Source organism: Engystomops pustulosus, chromosome 8, assembly GCF_040894005.1.
Source record: "Engystomops pustulosus chromosome 8, aEngPut4.maternal, whole genome shotgun sequence".
Taxonomy (NCBI): Eukaryota; Metazoa; Chordata; class Amphibia; order Anura; family Leptodactylidae; genus Engystomops; species Engystomops pustulosus.
Window position 1 is genome coordinate 42,909,935 of NC_092418.1, and position 14,693 is coordinate 42,924,627.

Consider the following 14,693-nt stretch of genomic DNA (forward strand, 5'->3'; position numbering starts at 1 on the left):
TCTAGAGATATCCCACTATCTATGTGTCATATCTATCTATCTATCTATCTATCTATCTATCTATCTATCTATCTATCTATCTATCTCATATCTATCCTTCTATCTTGAAGGTAAATATTTTACCATCTGTTAGCTATCAATATACCTCCTATCTGTCTATCTATCCATCCATCCCATAGCTATCTATGCGTGACCGTATGAGTCCGTAGATAATACTTATTAACATTCCAAGCAGATGATTCATAGATAAAGATATTCTAATATCAGTGATACTATTCCATTACAGTGTTATATGATTTTGGGATTCAGTATGACCCATAATACTCCTTTTAGCACTGTGACTATGAAACAGTAATATACAATTCCATCCCGTCACATTTAATGGAATGAAAATTCAACTCAATCAGATTTTGCAAATGAATAGATTGAGGGGGAAGGTCTATAGAGGTCCTTAGAGAAGAAGATCCTTATACTGTGGGTTTCCATGAAGGAGAATATGATCTCTACTGACTGATAACCTCTATCTCAGGAGGTGAAGGCCCATAGCTTCCCCGTCTGCTCAGACAGATACACACTACCTCATCACTTGGATTAGTGAGTAAGAGAGACCCTCTTTGCTGGTTTCATTGAGTAACCTGAACCATGGTCTGGTCTCCATGTGTCCCATAAGATCCATGATTTCACTGACCGTGGTCAAAATTGTATTATTGTTTGTAATGAAATACCGTAAGTCTGGAATGTACAAAGATAGAAATATACATGGGATAGAAGTTTCATTTAAAAGCCATGTCCACCATTGCTTTGTATTATAATAATAATAATTCTTTATTTATATAGCGCACACAGATTACGCAGTGCTGTAGGAAGCATGTCAAATTGGTCCCTGTCCCCATGGGGCTCACAATCTAATCAACCTACCAGTATGTGTTTGGAGTGTGAGAGGAAAACGGAGGACCAGGAGGAAACCCATGCAAACTCGAGAGAACATACAAACTCTTTGCAGATGTTGACCTGGGTCGTAATACACATAATATTCAATGTAAAAATATTCAATTCAAATCAAAATATCCCATATTTTTTCACTGCCACTAATAATCTAATAATAGAGCTTTATTTATAGCACTTAACAGATCTTGGGTGACATGCAGATGAAATAAGACATCACAATAACATTGGTCAGATGAAACTATAGGAGTGTGGGCCCTGCTCACAAGAGCTTACAATCTATGAGGTGAAAAGGGGGGCACAGGAGGTAACAGTGCTTGTATAATGGACCAGTCTCTCCATAGTAACAGACTACAAACTATAATAATCTAGTTAAATTCTGTAGTCATACACCCTTCGCTCTATTCTCTAATTCTGGCTCACCTACCATATGTACATTTCAACAAAGCAGAAGGAAAAAGTATAAGACTGCAGAATGAAACCACGCAGAATATTTATGGAGGTGCCTAGGTCTGGACATGAACTGTAAATAGAAAATAGGATATTTTTTGGTAGATTCTGTAGGGTACATTTTCAGTAGGTTTATCTCCTTCCTATTGATCATATATTCTGAAATAGTATATTATATATATATATATATATATATATATATATATATATATATATATATATATATATATATTACAAACTACTCATCAAAATGTGACTCCATAGACTCTTCTTTCTGGTCATACTAAACCAGAGCTAGAACAGAGATGATTTCATCAAGTGCTCTCCGCCAGCCCTAAACAGACAGCTGTCTCACCCCCACATCCCTGGGGTCACTTTCCAAGGAGGAAGGGCTGGGATCAATTATTTGCACAGAGGATGGAAAATCTTTGAGTATGATCTTGAGCACTTCTGACCATCTCAGAACTGAATTTCCACCCTGTCTGTATAGCCTGACACTGCGCCTCCACGTTAGATTAGTCCAAACACACATCCATATCCATAATAAAGACGTATTTTATATTATTTACTTAAGATTGATACCATTGTATGCTGTTTGTATATGTTGTAGTGAGATTCTACATCGCCACCTATGGGAATACACTGAAATCATCTCCCCATATTGTTACTTCCACCGCACAAACAAAGGAGACCCCCCCCCATCCATAGTCTACATCACAGCTGTAAATGTGAAATAGGACACTGTATAACAGGGCCAAACCAATCTGCACCTGTTTCTAGTTTGCTGCCGCAGTTGTATGGTATTTTAACACTATTTGTGTGTTAAAAACTAGAGGAGAATCATGTGAAGCCATTATCATCCTGTGACACCATCACAAATTATCACCTCGCTGATAAACAGTCGGATAAATAGTATGAAACTTGCCGAAGTTAGCACCTCGCTGCTAAATAGTCAGAAACCTTTAAATGAAGCTGTAAACTGTGTAACTACTGTGCAGCAAGAGAGGCAAACAGAGGAGGAGGTGGCTGAGGCCATCATTAAAGGGGTTGTCTGACTCTACTGTGCTGCTTGCTGGAAGCAGTGGAATTGAGGGAAACATTACTTGTTAGGGGCGTAACTTAAGGGGGTGCAGAAGTTGCGGTCACATCCGGGCCCAAGAGGTTTAGGGGGCCCTTATGGTGTCACTTTCCCAGATGAGAAGACTATTACTATAAACCATACATTATAGTCAGGGGCCTGGTACAGACTTTGCACTGGGGCCCATAAGCTTCTAATCACGCCACTGTTACTTGTTACTTTCCTCGAGGGGGGTTCTCAAGAAAGGGCTGCTTCCAGTAAGGAACAATGTGGGTCCTCTCGTAATGCCCACTGCACAGATAACTCAGGTCTCTATTTTGGATTTTCTCCTAGTGCTGTGTTTGCGTGACTGTAATCTCAGGTCTTGTCCTATTTTTACCAGTTTTTTTGCTTCTAGTGCCTTCCCATTCCAGTCCATGGGTCTCATGTTTTGTGGATTACATTCAGGTTTATCCGTTTTTACAAACCATGTTTTCATTCTGCTCCTTAGATAAACAAAACAAATGTCCAAAAAATCTTCACGTGACCAAGTTTAAATAGAGGCAAGAAGCCAATTCAGTCATGTAAGCCAATGAAAAAAACTGACAAAAAACAACCTAAAAAAGACCTACACGCCTGAATTTGTGTTAGACCTATCACTTGCCTTAATTTTTCCAAGCACACATTACACAACACTTGGTCAGGTTTGTGCCTTATTTGTAGTTTTGTCATATGTGCAACTTATGACAACTTATCACCTACTTATCACGTTGTCCTTTCTAGGAGGTATTAATGTAGTAGACCTTGTTATGAAGGGTTGGGGGGGGGGGGAGTTATCAAACATTACAGAGTAAAAACATGGTCATACATGCTCGCAAGAGATTACAGTTTGAGGGAAGCCAGGACTAGTCAGTACAAAGCAAGGAATTACGATTTCCTCCGCCAAGTGGTTGGGGGTGTTAGGTAGGCTGTGCTGGGACCTCTATAGCCTGAGCCAGTTTGTGATGCAGGTTATACCACAATTCTACCCCAGATAAGATTCACCAGTACTTGATAATTCCCTTCTTTTTTGTCAAAGAAAGTAGACACAACCAATTTGGAGATACGTTTACCGGCTTAAAGTTGCACAAAAATGTTTGCGCAAAAACAATCTACTCCAAAACATTCAACAAAAATGTGCAAATGGGTTCAAAGCCTTTTTGGGGTTTGGGCAAAATCCTGCACAAATTCAATATACTCTAGAAATGTGCCCTCTAAGTACCATAAACCAATAATAAGTGATACAAGAAAGTATATAAAACTTTGAGAAGATGTAAATGATTAAGTATTTTATATAAAATCTTCTATTTTATGGCTGGGGTTACATTCCATGAACATGATGCAGAGTGTCTGAATGGGTAAAAGTGATCCAAAATCGGATGTTATTTCCTTTGGCTACCAACGGGTCTTCTGTAACTTTCTCCCGTTGCATTGTAGGTCACTTTCATGAGGTGCGATGAACATGGTGAGGTCCAGTGATACATGAGCACATGACAGGTGTCACAGCCAAAGTCACTGTAGCCCCGGCAGGGAGCTATATATAAACCCATCTGCAGATCAATGATTCTGGTTGTCAGTCATTACATTTCTTCCTATCTGCTGACTCAGCAGTTCAGGTCGGTTGTTCATTACAGACGACTATGGAAACATTATATCAGTGAATATATTTCTACTCTGTAAACTTGCGTAGTCTCAAGGTGCATTACTCCATCATTTAAACCTTTCATTCATTAGGGTCAGTTTTCTAAACCTTAAAAGTAGCCAGTAGTCACTTCACCGGTACCCGACACCAGGTGTTGCCTTGGTAGCCCTCCTATGAAGGATGGATTTTCCCAAGCACTGAACGCCTTGTCAATCACTTAGTCTACAGCAAGTCAGCTGAGATTGTCTAGCCCTGAGATTGCTTTCTTATCTATCGGAAGATTCGACAGGTGCTCTAACTAGCTGTGAAGAAAAGCCTCGACTGAAGACTAGCAGGAATTTTCCAAAGTTGTGTTCAAATTAGCAGAAACACAGAATATCAATGAATAAGAGTCTTGAAGATGTAGAAGGGGCTCAGCAAATTAATTGGACAATGTCACCTGAGACCTTCAATCACATTATAACACAGCACGGCATTGTTACATTAGTGATGGACACATTCTAAATAGAGCCCACACTCATCTGTCACTTTGTCACCGCACATACAGCACTCTATAGAATTTGTATAATTCACTTCATTTACTCTTACTGCCAGCCTGTCAGAACGTCATATTTATTACTGGAGGTTTTATCTTGTATGTCACATTGAAAATCTAAGGCACAACGCAAAGTAAATAGCAATCGGACATGAATAAATAGGTTTCTGTTTTATATCACATCAAAATTGTATTCAATTCTGATTAAAACACAAAGATTAAAAAAAAAAAAATTCTCCCAAGAAGTCTGCTTGTTTGACAGCTGCTAATGTATTAATTAGATGTTTCTGAACCATGGAGCCTTCTACAAAAGGAACATTCTGTATTCCTCCCCGGAGACATTTCACCTCTGTCGTGCACCTGATCTCTAGTAGCCTGAAAGCAGAAGTCCCACCGGCATCCTTTGGTCTTCCACTTGACAAAATAGCCTCATTTTTATTTATTGCATCTTCCCGGCTGTCGTCAGGAAAAGGCACATCATTAAAAAGGGAATTAAGGATCATATTGAAATTAGCGAACCACTGGCAAATCGGAGTGAACTATTCGCTCCAATTTCTTATAAATCAGGCCAAATTAAAGGGTTTATGGATTGTACAGGAATTTGGCGGATTCCGGGTTCCAATCTGAATCCACAGTTCACCAAATGGCTCTGAAGCCGGAAATACTTCTAAAAATATGAATGGGAAACACATATTTGCTATTGATTAAAGGTGTTTGCCAATCTTTGGCTTTGGACAGTTTTTATTTTTGGAAATACATGACAGGTAAGTTTAGAAGGCGGCCTTGTCAGGTTAGACATGATAAATGATTGAAGGCTGTGCGGGGGGGAAGCATACATAGAGGGATCAGGTTTCCTGCAGCACCACCACAGGATAAATAGAGTATTACACTTTTATCATTGGGTCCACCAAAATTATTGATGTAGTTCAATCTAGTAAATTTGGGTTTTGAATGCATAAATTAATTAGTTTTTTTCTGCAGCACCACCACAGGACAAATAGAGTATTACACAAATCAATGGATTCTTCAACATAATAGATGTTCCTCAATCTAGTAAATCAGGGTCTTGGCATAAAGTGATCAGTTTTTTCTGCAGCACCACCACAGGACAAATAGATTATTACACATATCACTGGATTCTTTAACATAATAGATGTTCATCAATCTAGTAAATCAGGGTCTTGAATGAATAAGGTAAGCACCACCACAGGATAAAAACAGTGTTATAATGGGGTCTATCTAGTAGATGGGAGTCTTGAATACTTAAAGGTATCGCTTTTCCTCCATCGCCACCATAGGACAAATTAAGTATTACATTCATAGACTGTAAGCTTTTGTGAGCAGGGTCCCTACTCCTATCATTCCATATAACTGTTTGTACTCTGTAATGTAGTATTTTATTTGTTTATGCCCCCTATGATTTGTTCAGTGCTACAGAATATGATGCCATTATATAAATAAATATGATGATGATGATTATTATTATTATTATGGTTAACACTGGGTCCTCCCATACAATAGATGCTCCTCAATCTAGTTATTCAGGGTCTTGAATGCATAAAGGGATCAGTTTTGCTGTAGCACCCCCACAGGAAAAATAAAGAATTACATGGTTATCACTGGGTCCTCCAACACAATACATGGTCGTGAATTTGAGATCTCATATTACTTGAAAATTAATAAAACACATCATGGTATTTCTGATGTTTTTTTTTTATTATTATTTTGGCCAAAATGTATGGGAATCCTATCATAAACTGTGGGTCTTGAACGAACAACTGCAGATAAATTATTGAGAGGTGCCAGAATATTCTACCGGTATGAGTCGAAGCTGAGATCCCTACCAGAGGCAATAGTACTGTAAGAAGCTCTGAAACCCTTCAGCTTTACTACAGTATCTCTCTCCTGACATAAAGCTGAAGAAACTCCCATGGAAATCAATGGGACTGTATAGTGCATGCATCATTTTCATTCTAGCAGTAGTAGCTCAGCCGATAGCATCTCAGAACATGCCTCAATGACATGTCAGGAGGTTCATATATGCTTTAAACTTGTTGAATTGAGCCCCTTATCTCTGGAACGTGTGCTCCATTATTCCTCTCCGAGATTCCAGTTTTATAAATATTAAGCACAGATATTTTTTGAAAGCAAAAGCTAAAAAATGCACCCTGTATTGTGAAATTCGTAAAGTTTTCGTTCGTATAGTTTTGAGGTATAGGGTATAGCCTTCTTCTTGTACAGTCACTGGATGGGCTGAATGGAAGGAACGTTTAGCGGGGGCAGCACTTCCAATGATTACAGAAGATGTCAAGTGATTTATTTCATTGTTTCTATTAGCCAATCAGCAACAGAACATATTTGCCATTCTAGCCTATAGGTTTATAGAACAAGTAGTAAAAAGCTTATAGAGGGAACCTGTCACCTTACACATATGTACAATCTCTACACAGATGCTATAGAGCAGGAAGAGCTCTAACGATTGTACATGTACCAATGTCCAGTCTGCAAGAATCATGTTATAGAGCAGAAGGAGCTGAGCTGATTGTGTATATCTGAAGGTATTGTGTTATAGATCAGGAGAAGATAAGTAGATTGCACATAGTGTCCTATCTGCAGGTAGTCTGTTATAGAGCAGGAGAAGATGAGCAGATTGCACATAGTGTCCTATCTGCAGGCAGAATGTTATAGGGAAGAAGGAAGAGCATACTAAATATAGTGTCCCATCTGCAAGCAACATGTTACAGAGCAGGAGGTGCTGAGCCGATTGTACATAATGGGGCACATTTACTATATGGAGTTTGCCTGTGTATTGTGCAAAGGGTGCTAGATTCAGGACTTCTGGTGCACGTCCTTCATGAATCTGGCTCCCCCTGCACTGCCCCGACAGAGTGCACCAACTTGTTTTGTGCACCTTTAACATGCCTGTTAAATCTGGTGCACAGTCCGACTGAGCACCAGAACACCCCCTTCAGTGCAGAAATGTGTGTTGCATGACAAAAAGGGTCGGGTGTGACACATATGTGTGCAAGCAGTTTTCACTAGAAAGAGTGTGCAAAGTCCGGCAGAAAACTGGAGTACTGTCACTTAGTAAATTTGCCCCAATGTCCTATTTGCAAGCAACATGTTAAAGATCAGGATGATGAGCAGGATGATATATATATATATATATATATATATATATATATATATATATATATATTTATATACACAATCTGCATGTTATAGAGTAGGAGGAGCTGAGTAGATTGTACATAGTGTCCTACCTGAAGGCAGAATGCTATAGTGCAGGAGGAGCCGAGTAGATTGTACATAGTGTCCTTTCTGCAGGCAGAATGTTATAGAAGAGGAGGAGCTGAGTAGATTGTACATAGTGTCCTACCTGAAGGCAGAATGTTATAGAGCAGGAGGAGCCAAGTAGATTGTACATAGTGTCCCACCTTCAGACAGCATGCATGTTATAGAGCAGGGGGAGCTAAGCAGATTGTACATAGTGTCCTATCTGCAGACAGCATGTTATAGAGCAGCAGGAGCTGAGTAGATTGTACATAGTGTTCCACCTTCAGACAGCATGTTATAGAGCAGGAGGAGCTGAGCAGATTGTACATAGGAGGGGAAGAGCTGATTGATTTGTAGGGGCAAAAATATTGAGCAGAACTTATCATTCATTTTACTCTCTGTTTACTCTGAGGCCAGTGGGTGAACTAAATCAACAAAAATGTACATCACAACCTCTATATTAATAATAATCATATTAGCCTCTATATTCATCTACTCTACTCTGGCAGCTCTATTACCTGGCTAGTGACACGTGTCCGCTTCTCTTTATGTCTTTTTGGGATGATTGTACTTAGTCCATGTGAAATTTTTCCATCTTTAAAAATATTCCACTATTTTTTCTGAGCATATCCTATCCCTTATACTTCTATGGTTACATAATGATATTGCATCCCTTCTTTTTGGTGACACTTTGTTCCTATTATAAGAAGGCGGATGACAATAGATGAAGTGCGCTGTTTTTTTCAAATTACATGCATGAAAGGGAAACGCTTCGAGTCTTTTTATAGAAATCCTCCCACTATCTAGTGTAGGCCTATATCATACGGTATAGAGCAATGATTGCTACATCCCTGCATTGCTATTATTATAACAACCTTAATATCACATGTAGCCTAAGCCTGATCTATGTGCTCCTCTACGGCCATATTATATAGCGCGGAATATATTGGAATGATAAACAGGTGGAAAATGTTGTTTCACGGTAATGAATTAATTAAAATACGCAAATACAAAACAGGTCATTGATATAGAAAAGGAGAAGGATTCCTGATGAGAAGGTGGTAAATAAAGGATTATGCCTTGCAAACGGGTAATGTTATAATGTATGCATTATATTTATGTGCAATTCAGAAAGGTCATACTGTGGGGAATTGAAATAAGCACCGCGCTCCTAAAAAATCTAATAATTTATATGGTTATTCTGCTCTTAATATTCATTTCACCATCGACTTCCAAATATACAAAAGATGTGTTGGACTGAAACCTTTTTCCCATTACTATGTATGTATATTTATTTTAGATTATAACCCCATGGAGGGATAAAATGAGTTTCTATGTAGATGAAAAATGAGAATGCCAGCATGGCTGCGACGCTAAAACACTTATTTATCAAATCAAACACTCACCGTTACCAGAGCTAAAAGGTAAAAGAAAAGGGAAAAAAATGACCTATGTGTCACCACAGCAGTATTTAAGGAGATCCCTCTGGAGTTCTGTGGTTATGGAATGTGGATAATGTTCAGGGTTTCTACGCTGCATAGTAGAAGATGGAGCATCGAGTGCTTGGAGAGGGGAAATTTAATCTGATGTTTCTAGAAGAAAGGGACAGAGGGAAGGATACACTCCAGGCCGCTATACTTAGTAACCAAAGATGATACAGTGAGGACCTGTCACATGGTCACTAGTTTATTTCCAAAACAACACATTATACATCATGAGGAAAGAACCTGGATAGGTTATAAAGGGAGACCTATTAACCTTACAGGGAACCAGCAAATCTGCCTGCAGAGATAACGAAAGGAGATTGATATGCACAGATGGGACTCTTAGCTTTCTTAGCTTGTATTTCAACACCCTGGCCAAAGCAACGCTGCCCGACCCCCGATACCCAAATCTGGCTCACATGATCCTGATTTTCCTCTATAACTACTTCTCTGTTCACAAATTGCAGCACTAAAGCCCAGAGTGGCCACATACGAGAAGACCAGTAATATAATTGATTCCCAATTACAGATGTGTGAATATATTTGTTTCTTTGAAGATTTTGTATGAATATATAGCTTTTCTGGAATTAAACAGAAGCCAGATTTTATTCTTTGGACAAACTGATGTTGCTTCAAATGTACTGGACAGAGCTAAGCCTAAACATAATTCTAACCCTAAGGCTACATTCACACGGACGTATGAAAACGGCCGTATACGTACCATTTTTTTATGGGTTACATACGGCCACATTCATTTCAATGGACAAAATTATTCCAACCATTTATATTGCCGTTTTTGACACTGGAGTGTACCGTATACTGGCCGTATAAAAATATAGAGCATGTCCTATTTTCTCCCGTATTTCAGTTCCGTATGCCCTAGAAGTCTATGGGCATGTATAAAATACGGGTTAAATACGTGCTACATACGGATGAAAAACGTCACGTATATACGGGCTCATACGGCCCGTAGATACGGGACTGGAGAAATCATACGGTCGTGTGAATGTAGCCTAATGTGAACCTCCCGTCGGTTCTGGTCTCCCTGGATATTACACATATATACATGGCAGCGAACAGTGTACAAACATATGCAGCACATATGGAACCCGTACATTCCCGTAGACATGTTTGGGGCATACATAACAAAAATACATGAAATTCTCTATATACTTTTTATGTCTCGCTCATGGTATGGTACGGTGGACAATATGTCAATGGATGGCCATATTGCCGATTGTAATCAATGGGGCCATATGCTACATGCATGTGTGGCAGTATATATGGCCATTTTCATGTTTGTTTTCATCTGGATGTGCATATAAGTCACTGAATTCATACCGTATCCGTATAAAATGCAGTGGGTTGGCTGATGACTTGCTGACTGACAGAATGCCCCTCCCACTGGTTCTGGTGTCCCTGGATACTGCACAAATATATGCCGCACCTTTTGGTGCCCAACCATATGCAACACATTTGCAATACGTATTCTAAACCTTTTCTATAGACTTCTATGGGATGTGTGGAACAGAAATACTGGAGAAAATAGGACATGCTCTAACCCTATTGGGGAAAAAAAATATTAAATAGTAAAAATATCACATACAGCATCTCACACATAGCACTTTGACTGCCCTCACTGCCTCTTACTATCACACTGGGGCACATTTACTTGCGTTGTCCACCAAAATGCACATCTGCTGCGATTCATGAAGATCATGCGCCCAATTTCCTGCATGTGTCGCTTCCCCACTGAGGTCCGCCGGAGTTCACCATCTTCCTCACGGTGCATGTAAGTGCTTGGCTTGTGACACAAATTGATTTGTTCCCGCGCTTAATCCGAATCTGTTGGATCATCCAACAGCCCGCCCCCTGATTTGTGTCACGTGAAACCTGGCGCGATCTCGTGTGACGCAATCCCTGAAACCGTAAGAAAACCTGAAATGCGGCCGCAGGAACTTAGTAAATAAGCCTCACTGTGTTTTACTCTAGCCAATGAGCAGTTCCATAAATACATATGTAAAGGGTAATTGCTGGAGATACAATTCCCTAATAAACAATTGTACACTGAACTCCCACTATAATGAGGCCTAGTAACCATGGTAACTTGTAATTACCAGCTGGTGATAAAAGAACTCCATTATAATAAGAGGGAATCATTACAGAATCTGTTTCTTTCCTGACTTTGTTGCAGAATGATAAATCTCATGATGCCTGGTATTATATAACAATCCTTGTGAGACACTTCACAGGTCTTAACTTCAAACTAAATAAAGTATAGTCTTTCTCCACCCGAATGAATTATTCTGTCTGAAGCGCGGTCCCTGCGCAGGTATGGTTCACTTTCTCATGTTGTTTACAAAGAACTACTGTATACAATATATCTTTAGTTTTCGGTATGGGATAAGCCCATTAAATAGAGTCTACATTTGTCTTTACCGACTCAAGCCATTAGTTTATTAGATGATCATTCTAATGTAATAGACCAATATATTGACCCGGATGGTCAATTCTAGAAAGCAGACTACATCATTCTTGTGGTTCTTTAAATAGCGGACATTGTAATTTTTGTGAGAGCCAAAAATGAATGTATTTCTGACTATATCTATCTATCTATGTTCAAGAGGAAATAGTAGTGGGAGATGACGATGACTATTCAATTTAAGGATCATTTTTTTAGGACATGTGAACAATCGGTTTATTGTGGTGCTAGACATTCATTGCTTGGACAACCCATTTTTATTGCCCCTCAATGCTAGTCTCCAAAGTCCACTTACAATGATTACCCTACTAGGAGCTACATTTGCCTTCATTCATCCATTTTAGTGCCATATGCCTAGTTTGTTTGAACAATACAAAACCGATGGATCCAGCTGTTTGGTTCTTTGTTAATGGTTTGGATGCTGAATATAAAAACAATGATATTTGTGGTTAATTATTTTATTATTATGGATTTTTTCTTGATTTAGTTTTCAACGGCAAACATTGAAAGACGTTCTATATTAGTATTGACTTTCTTTAGATAGACTAAAGATCTATATAAACGCAACTCCATAGATGACATTACCTGCAAGCACAACTAAGAAGGAACAATGAATCCAGGCTTGGTAGCCTCATGAGCTAAACATCTAGACTCAAAGGTAGGTTCATTTTACCAACCACTGCAGGACACCACCAGAATGAGCAATTGAGCTTTATTTGCCTTAATGGTTGGCAGATATTTGATTGTAACCTAGATAAGGCTATCATACACAACACATTGTTCATTTTCATTGTTTTCCTTCTAGGCCTTTGTTGGCCCTGGTAAGGCTTTTTACATTTTTTCCAGGTGCCAAATCTATTTGTGTAATTTGTCCTGCTGTTTTTTCCCCAAGTAACTATCCTCCAGACAAAAGTAACCTGTAACTACAGTAGCCTCTATAGATATTCAAACTAAAGGTCAATATATCTGTCATTAGAGGAGAAACCGGAGTTTTAATAATGGCATTTCACCCAGATGCTCCTAAACCGTCTAAAGATGGGTCTTCTTGATTTGGCTAAAATACCTAATCATGGTTCAAAGCTTGGACCTACAAGGAAGCTACTAGACATGACACTAGAAAAACAGATTTCATTCTTCTAAAGGAGGACTAATTTGCATATTTCTTTCTTTATGAGGATTACCTGGAAGACTCCCTACAAAAGCTGGATTTATACAATGACCACTTACACCCCTTAGATCGCCAGTATTTGTGACACCTTTATGATTTTGGTGCTTTTAATCAAAAGTGTGTGTGAAGCTGATCGTAAAGTTTGGTAATACAGTTTCGATGTATCGTTACTCCTTGATAAGCCTAGGGAGGATGTTCAAACAACAGGAGCCACAAAAGAGGAGAGCACCATATTAATAGAGAGTTCTCATATGGTAATGCACAACACCTCTGTCTATGGGTATTAGGAGAAGATGCAAATGAAGATGTAAAAAGAAATCAGCTCATCAATCACAACCTCACAGGGACACCGAGCAAGGCAAAAGGATTAGCACTTCAGTCTGCACAGGTCTCTTCCCGATCACCACTCCAGTTTAATTAAACATCACCTCAAGTGCCTATTACCAATGAAAGGCTCAGTACTGAAGGCTAGCTTTCCCTAATCTACACACTGGAGTTAATTAGAAAAAAAGCATGAGAAAAATATTCATTAAGCACTGGTGATATTCCCTGAACAGAAATTATCCATACATTTATTATTAAGATTTGCTATTCCTTGGACTTAAAATAACAAGTTAAATAGCCATCATTAAATTTAGTCTTTCCACTCTGAACCGTGACTTGTCAGGATGCCCCCAGAAAGGGCCAGGGCAGGTACTGCAGTGCTAATGATGCATTAAGAAAACCTTTGTGGAGACTTGATCTCCTAACCCTGACGGCTGAAAGAAGGCAAACTTTAATGGTTGATATTAAGGATGAAGTTTTTAATTGATTCAGGAATAGGTCCAAGGAATATCACCTATGCAGAGGTGAATTATTCACTTACATACACATGAAAGATGTAAGTCAGGCCTGGATAACAAAAGAGGTGATTAAGCTGCATATGGCCTTGATGTCCACAATATTTCAGATATTCATGCTATTAATTGTACAGTCCTAACATTGTTTGATGTATAATATAAGAAGTGAAACAAAACCTGTAATATTTGGAGGAGACGTCAATGGATTTTTTAAAAATTTAGGTTTGAAGGAATTTACTGGGAGTAAATATTAGGACAAACAAAAAATTTTTAAAAAAATGTGAAATGTAAACGTTACAGTCCTTACTAGACACCTTTCAAAACTTTCTAGATGTGGTAGTGTAGCTTAAAGTTTAACATTGTGCCAGATTTATCATTGTAATGTACCCTGTGGTTTGGTTCAAGCTAAAAGTTTAATGGATGAGGTGGTGTAAGGATGAGTAATGAGTAACAATGAAAGAATCATTGTTCTAGGACTTTATGTTAATGCAGCCTATAGTGCAATGTGAACACAGCCCGATAATTCTAGGTTTAGGTTATCTTTACTAGAGACACTGATGGTCAAATTAAATGGGGCTTAGCTGCAGTACCAAGTATAGCCACCAGTATCAAAAAGCTGTTGGTCTTGAAACAACTGTAAAGGAGGGTGTCACTCATGATGTAAGAGGAAGTGACACTCCATTGCCGGAAGAGGTCATGCTTGGCCCAAACAGCAATACTGTCTTTGATGAGTATATATTTACACGAACATATACGGCACTGTCCACACGATATAC

At 38.9% G+C, this 14,693-nt stretch overlaps 1 protein-coding gene across 8 annotated transcripts in view; it reads right to left on the reverse strand.

Annotated features, from left to right (window-relative positions):
- RBFOX1 (RNA binding fox-1 homolog 1) overlaps nucleotides 1–14,693 on the reverse strand; it is a 432,857-nt gene that overhangs the window by 166,786 nt on the left and 251,378 nt on the right. The gene's annotated exons all lie outside the window — the stretch shown is intronic.